The sequence below is a fragment of the Arachis hypogaea genome, chromosome 6 (genome assembly GCF_003086295.3).
Source record: "Arachis hypogaea cultivar Tifrunner chromosome 6, arahy.Tifrunner.gnm2.J5K5, whole genome shotgun sequence".
Taxonomy (NCBI): domain Eukaryota; kingdom Viridiplantae; phylum Streptophyta; class Magnoliopsida; order Fabales; family Fabaceae; genus Arachis; species Arachis hypogaea.
Window position 1 is genome coordinate 15,542,973 of NC_092041.1, and position 8,047 is coordinate 15,551,019.

An 8,047-nucleotide genomic window follows, 5' to 3' on the forward strand; every position below is an offset into this window, starting at 1 on the left:
GAAAACATGCAAGACACCAAACTTAGAAATCTTTAATGCATGAAAAATATGAATGCAAAAATGCACATGAAAAACAACAAAAGACACCAAACAAGAAATCATCAAGATCAAACAAGAAGACTTGTCAAGAACAACTTGAAGATCATGAAGAACACTATGAATGCATGGGATTTTCGAAAAAATGCAAGAAAAATTTTAAAAGCATGCAATTGACACCAAACTTAAAATTTGACTCAAGACTCAAACAAGAAACACAAAATATTTTTGATTTTTATGATTTTCTAATTTTTTTGGATTTTTATTAATTAATTAATTTTTTTCGAAAAACATTTTTAGAAAAACGAAAAATAAAAGAAAAATTTTGAAAAAGATTTTTGAAAAGAAAATTACCTAATCTGAGCAACAAGATGAACCGTCAGTTGTCCATACTCGAACAATCCCCGGCAACGGCGCCAAAAACTTGGTGGACGAAATTGTGATTCCCCTTTTTTCTTGTAATTGGATTTATAAAAGATGTATACTCTGAGGGCATTGTTTATTTCCTTCACAATCTCGTTCAACTAACCAGCAAGTGTATTGGGTCGTCCAAGTAATAACCTTACGTGAGTAAGGGTCGAATCCACAGAGATTGTTGGTATGAAGCAAGCTATGGTCACCTTGCAAATCTCAGTTAGGCGAATTAAAATAGTTTTATGGGTTTTCGAAAATAGAAATAATGAAAGGGATAAAGATACTTATGCAGATTCATTGGTGGGAATTTCAGATAAGCGGATGGAGATGCTGTAGAGCTCTTGGACGCCTGCTCTCCTACTCCTTCTACTCAGTCCTTCTTACTCCTTTCCATGGCAAGCTTTGTATAGGGGTTCACCATCAACTATGGCTACTTTCATTCCTCACGGGGAAATAACCTGTGCGGCTGTCACTCGCACAGCTAACCAGTCTGGAGGCATCACCCATGGCTGATGGCTACATCCCATCCTCGCAGTGAAAACTATGCTAACGCACTCTGTCACAGTACGGCTAATCACCGGTTGGTTCCCGCTCCTACTGGAATAGAATCCCTCTTTTGCGTCTGTCACGAACGCCCAGCAGGTTAAAGTTTGAAGCACGTCACGGTCATTCATTACCGGAATCCTACTCGGAACACCACAGACAAGGTTGGACTTTCCGGATTCCCAGGATCCTACTCGGAATACCACAGACAAGGTGAGACTTTCCGGACCCTCATGAATGCCGCCATCTATCTAGCTTATACCACGAAGATTCTGTTGGGGAATCTAAGAGATATACATTCAAGCTCTGTTGCATGTAGAACGGACATGGTTGTCAATCACGCGCATTCATAAGTGAGAATGATAATGAGGGTAATCTGACTCATAACATTCATCATGTTCTTGGGTATGAATGAATATCTTGGAATAAGAATAAGAGAGATATGAATAAAAGATAATAGAATTGCATTGATACTTGAGGTACAGCAGAGCTCCACACCCTTAATATATGGTGTGCAGAAACTCCACCGTTGAAAATACATAAGCAAAGAGTTCAGGCATGGCCGAATGGCCAGCCCTCTCTAACGTGATCACAGGATTCAAAATACAATCCAGGATGTCTAATACAATAGATAAATGTCCTATATATACTAGACTAGCTACTAGGGTTTACATGAGTAAGTAATTGATGCATAAATCCACTTCCGGGGCCCACTTGGTGTATGCTTGGGCTGAGCTTGATCATTCCACGAGCTAAGGCATATCTTGGCGTTGAACTCTGAGTTATGACGTGTTTTGGGCGTTCAACTCCGGATCATGACGTTTTTCTGGCGTTTAACTCCAGACAGCAGCATGAACTTGGCGTTTAACGCCAAGTTACGTCGTCATTCTTCGAATAAAGTATGGACTATTATATATTGCTGGAAAGCCCTGGATGTCTACTTTCCAACGCCATTGAGATCGCGCCAATTGGAGTTCTGTAGCTCCAGAAAATCCATTTCGAGTGCAGGGAGGTCAGAATCCAACAGCATCAGCAGTCCTTTTGTCAGCCTTTTTCAGAGTTTTGCTCAAATCCCTCAATTTCAGTCAGAATTTACCTGAAATCACAGAAAAACACACAAACTCATAGTAAAGTCCAGAAATGTGAATTTAACATAAAAACTAGTGAAAACATCCCTAAAAGTAGCTTAAACTTACTAAAAACTATATGAAAACAATGCCAAAAAGCGTATAAATTATCCGCTCATCAATGGCCTTGTGAGCTTGTTCTCCTCTTTCTTCTGGTCTTCTTCTTCTTTGGGGCCTTTCTTCTTGATCATCATCTTCAGCAGTTCCTTCCATGCTTTTCTTTGAGATTCCAGATCCCCTTCTTACTTTTTCTGTGTCCTCATCTTCAAAAATCACTCCAGCTTTATCGCACAGCCTTAGAATTGTGCTTGCATGTCCGAGCATAGTGGATTTGGTTGAGCTCTCAGCTATCTCTTGGATACTGTTGGCTATGAGTTTTGCAAGGTTGATTTCTCCTCCATGTAGGATACATTATGTCAAGAGTGCTCGCTTGATTGTAACCCCTGAGGTGTTTCCAGTAGGGAGTATGGATCTCCTTACTATCTCATACCACCCCTTTGTTTCGGGGATGAGATTTATTCTTTTCAGACTGCTTGGGACGCCTTTCGAATCCCTCTCCCAATCTGTGCCTTCTAAGCATATCCCTTGTAAGATTTCATCCGGGTCATTTTCTCTCTGCAATCTGTCCTCATAGCTGGGCTCATCATAAGTTATAGTTCTCAACTTCAAGGCCCTTGTGATGGATGCCGGACTGAAATCTACTTCACTTCCTCTAACATAGCTTTTGTAGGGGATGCTGTCTTTGCTTTCCTTCACAGCATTTGCGTAAAACTCTCTGATCATAACTGCACTGATCTTGGGGAGGGGGTCACATAAAAGATCCCACCTTCTTTCACTGGTGATTTGCTTCATGATGGGGTATTCTCCGTCCTTAAGTTCAAAGCCCCTTTCATGAATGATGAGCTTTGTTTTCATGAATTTATGATATTTTCTTTCATGAAATGGAGATCTGAACTTTCTTGCATCATAGGCTGGGGGTTCGGCTACCATGGGCTCCTTGCCTGGCCTTCTTCTTGTACTTGGTGAAGCCATGAGTGCGATCAAAAAGACAAGATAAGGGTGGATTTGAGATTGGTTGAGGTATGATTTTGAGGTATAAAGAGATTGAAGAAAGAAGTATTGCTGTTATGAGAGGAGTGGTGTTTGTATATAGGATGGCCTGATGTGGGAGCAAAGGCTTGTTTGTAAGGAAGGTTTTTAGGCATGTAGGATGCAGGAAGTGCCTTGTCTTATTTATAAGCCGACTATCAAAATGTTGGATAAAGACCACACTTGCAGAATGATTCGGTCATGGCTTTTGAAGGGTGGAGATTGAATTGAACACCATGGCAACTTCATTAGACGAACGGCTTTCATGTTCTCTTGAGGGTTGACAAGGATTCTCTTCCCATTGGTTGTATGTAGTTCGTCCTTCAAGGTGAGCAGCATGCAGATTTTTACTTTCCAAGATTGACACACCTTTCTAGGCACATGTGATCCTTCTCTTGACTTGTCATAGCCGTTCCTCCCTCTTGTCTTTTTCTCCAACTTTCTTTTCTAATTAAATCAAAATGAAATGCTTCAAAACTTATTTAAAGCACGGTGGTAAGGTGGTGAGTGCTTACATTCTATCTTATGGCCCTTAGTTATGAAAGATCAATTGTATCCCTTACTTAGTGAATCAAGTTTTGGTGAACACCAAACTTGTTTCTTGCTTAGTAATTAAAATAGACATTTGCCACAATTGATACTTTCATCATAAGTGTCCTATTTATTTCTTAGCATAAACTTTTAAAATGAAACAATGCATGATCCATCTCTGCATGATTTTGCCTTCCTAAACAAAAGTTGATTTTTCTTAAAATTTGTACACATGCAGATACCAAACTTAGTGTTTGGTCATACACTTCACCAAGATGACTGAGCATATGATCTAAGAATGCTTGAACTGTTAACTTTGGTGTGCTATCTAGCACACCAAACTTAGAAGTCTGGCATGTATTTCAAAACATTGTATGCATCTGTTAAGGGTGTCTAGAAAGATTCAAAATCATGCTAAAGTGATCACAATTTATTGAATTCAAAAGCAAACAGGAATCATAAAGCATGGGTTGCCTCCCATGGAGCGCTCTTTTATTGTCATTAGCTTGACATTGACTCCCTCTTTTAAGGTGGTTGATGACTGTAATGCCTCAACTTGTCCCCTCTGATTGTGAGCTTCTTCTTTGTTCCTTGGTGCTCTATTTCAGCATGCTCTAGTGAGAGTATTTTGTTCACAGTATAATAATCATCAGTCTGTTGACTTGCTCCCAATTGTTGGTAGACCAATTGCACTTTGTCACCTTTGGAAAGCCCTTCTGTTGGAATTTTTTTATTCCTCCATCCCTTTTTGATCCTGTTATTGTCTTTCTTCCCTCCTTTTGTCGATCCTTCCTTTTTCACAACATGCTTCTTCTTGAGATCTCTTTTCTTAATTGCCAACACTCCAATGTTTTCTTGAACTTCTTCATTGTTTTGCATAGTCTCTTCCTCTTTTTGATCTGCTGTATCATCTACCTCTTGCTCGGGAATGCAGCTGTTGTTTGTCTTGCTAGTTCCCTTTATCCTTTGCAGATTTTCTCTACCAGTTTTTGTATTCTCCTTCTTTTCATTACTGAGTTGTGTTTCTGGCAGTACACTCAGGGTTACACTTTCATCATTCATTCTGAGGGTTACTTCTCCTTGCTCTACGTCTATAATGGCCCTTGTAGTGGCCAAGAACGGTCTTCACAGTATAATGGAGTCACCCTCGTCTTGATCTAATTCTAAGATTACAAAATCTGCAGGGAAGATGAATTTGTCTACACCTTGACTAGAAGATTCTCAATTACACCCATGGTATATATCACTGACTTGTCCACCAATTCTAGAGACATTTGTACTGGTTTCACCTCTTTTATGCACAACTTTTTCACTAGAGAGATAGACATTAAGTTGATGCTAGCTCCTAAGTCACACATCGCCTTGTTGATAGTCATACTTCCAATGGTGCAAGGTAGAAGGTAACTTCCGGGATCTCCAAGTTTAGGGGGAAGTCCTTTCTGGATTAGTGCTCTGCATTCTTCAGTAAGCAGTATGGTTTCATTAACTTGCCAACTCCTCTTTTTATTGATAAGCTCTTTCAAGAATTTTGCATACAGGGGCATCTGTTCTAATGCTTCAGCCAAGGGAATATTGATCTCCAACTTCTTGAAGACTTCAAGAACTTTTGGAAAGTGTTGGTCCTTAGTCTCCTTGTTGAACCTTTGAGGATATGGCAAAGGTGGTGTGAAGTTTACTTCCTGCTTTTGTTCCTTTGTTGACTTTCCCATTGCTTTCTTCTCTTTTCTAAATTTTGGTGCCTGGTCTTCTTTTTCTTGAGGCTGATTCTGAGGCTGCTTGCTTGCTGTTGCATCTTCATCATTGGATGCCTCTTCTTCAGCTTGTTTCTCGTCACTTTCCTTTGGCTTCTTGGTAGCTTCTTGGTGCACGAAATTGCAATCACACTTTTTGCAATCCCGCACAACTAACCAGCAAGTGTACTGGGTCGTCCAAGTAATACCTTGCGTGAGCAAGGGTCGATCCCACAGAGATTGTCGGCTTGAAGCAAGCTATGGTTATCTTGTAAATCTTAGTCAGGATATCAGAAATTATCAGGATTGATTGTGAAAAGCAAAAGAACATGAAATGATTACTTGTTTTGCAGTAATGGAGAATAGGTTGAGGTTTGGAGATGCTCCATCTTCTGAATCTTTGCTTTCCTACTGTCTTCTTCTTCAGTCACGCAAGTCTCCTTCCATGGCAAGCTGTATGTAGGGTTTCACCATTGTCAGTGGCTACCTCCCATCCTCTCATTGGAACGATTCCTAATGCCCTGTCACGGCACGGCATTCCATCTGTCGGTTCTCAATCAGACCGGAGTAGAATCCAGTGATTCTTTTGGCGTCTGTCACTAACGCCCCGCCTTCAGGAGATTGAAGCACGTCACAGTCATTCAGTCATTAAATCCTACTCAGAATACCACAGACAAGGTTTAGACCTTCCGGATTCTCTTGAATGCCGCCATCAGTCTAGCTTATACCACGAAGATTCCGATTAAAGAATCCAAGAGATAACTACTTAATCTAAGGTAGAACGGAGGTGGTTGTCAGTCACACGTTCATGGTTGAGAATGATGATGATTGTCACGGATCATCACATTCATCCGGATTAAGAACAAGTATTATCTTGGAATGGAAGCAAGCATGATTGAATGAGAAACAGTAGTAATAGCATTAATCCATCAAGACACAGCAGAGCTCCTCACCCCCAACCATGGGGTTTAGAGACTCATGCTGTGGAAAACGTGTACAATGTCATAAGGTTATCCAAAAGTTGCATATGGTCTGATACAATGTCAAAAGATCCTATAAATAGTAAACTAGTGTCCTAAGGTTTACAGAAATGAGTAAATGACAGAAAAATCCACTTCCGGGCCCACTTGGTGTGTGCTTGGGCTGAGCAATGAAGGAATTTCGTGTAGAGACCTTTTCTGGAGTTAAACGCCAGTTCTCATGCCAGTTTGGGCGTTTAACTCCAAATTTTATGCCAGTTCCGGCGTTTAACGCTGGAATTTCTGTAGGTGACTTTGGGCGCCGGTTTGGGCCATCAAATCTTGGGCAAAGTATGGACTATTATATATTGCTGGAAAGCCCAGGATGTCTACTTTCCAACGCCGTTGAGAGCGCGCCAATTGGGCTTCTGTAGCTCCAGAAAATCCGCTTCGAGTGCAAGGAGGTCAGAATCCAACAGCATCTGCAGTCCTTTTTGGTCTCGGAATCAGATTTTTGCTCAGGACCCTCAATTTCAGCCAGAAAATACCTGAAATCACAGAAAAACACACAAACTCATAGTAAAGTCCAGAAAAGTGAATTTTAGCTAAAAACTAATAAAAATATACTAAAAACTAACTATATTATACTAAAAACATACTAAAAACAATGCCAAAAAGCATACAAATTATCCGCTCATCACAACACCAAACTTAAATTGTTGCTTGTCCCCAAGCAACTGAAAATAAAAATAGGATAAAAAGAAGAGAATATACTATAGACTCCAAAATATCAAGGAAACATAGCTCCAATTAGATGAGCGGGACTAGTTGCTTTTTGCCTCCGAACAGTTTTGGCATCTCACTCTATCCCTTGAAGTTCAGAATGATTGGCATCTATAAGAACTCAGAACTCAGATAGTGTTATTGATTCTCTTAGTTGAGCATAATGATTCTTGAACATAGCTAGTGTATGAGTCTTGGCTGTGGCCCAAAGCACTCTGTCTTCCAGTATTACCACCGGATACATACATGCCACAGACACATAATTGGGTGAACCTTTTTCAGATTGTGACTCAGCTTTGCTAAAGTCCCCAATTAGAGGTGTCCAGGGTTCTTAAGCACACTCTTGTTGCCTTGGATCACAACTCTTTATTCTTTTATTTTTCTTTTTTTTCGAAATTTTTTTTTTCCGAAATTTTTTTTTTGTATCCACTGCTTTTTCTTGCTTCAAGAATCAATCTAATTATTTTTAGATCCTCAATAACAGTTCTCTCTTTTTTCATTCTTTCAAGAGCCAACACTTTTTAACATTCTCAAAACAACAATTTCAAGAGACATATGCACTGTTCAAGCATTCATTCAGAAAGCAAAAAGTATTGTCACCACATCAAACTAATTCAACTAGTTTCAATGATAAATTTTGAAGCCCTGTATTTCTTGTTCTTTTGTGATTAAAGCATTTTTCATTTAAGAGAGGTGATGGATTCATAGGACATTCATATCTTTAAGGCATAAAATTTTTAATTTTATTAATTATGAATTAAACAAGACTCAAAAACGAAAAATAGAAGCAAAACTCAATAAAAAAAACGAAAAACAGAGGCTCCTAATGATAGAG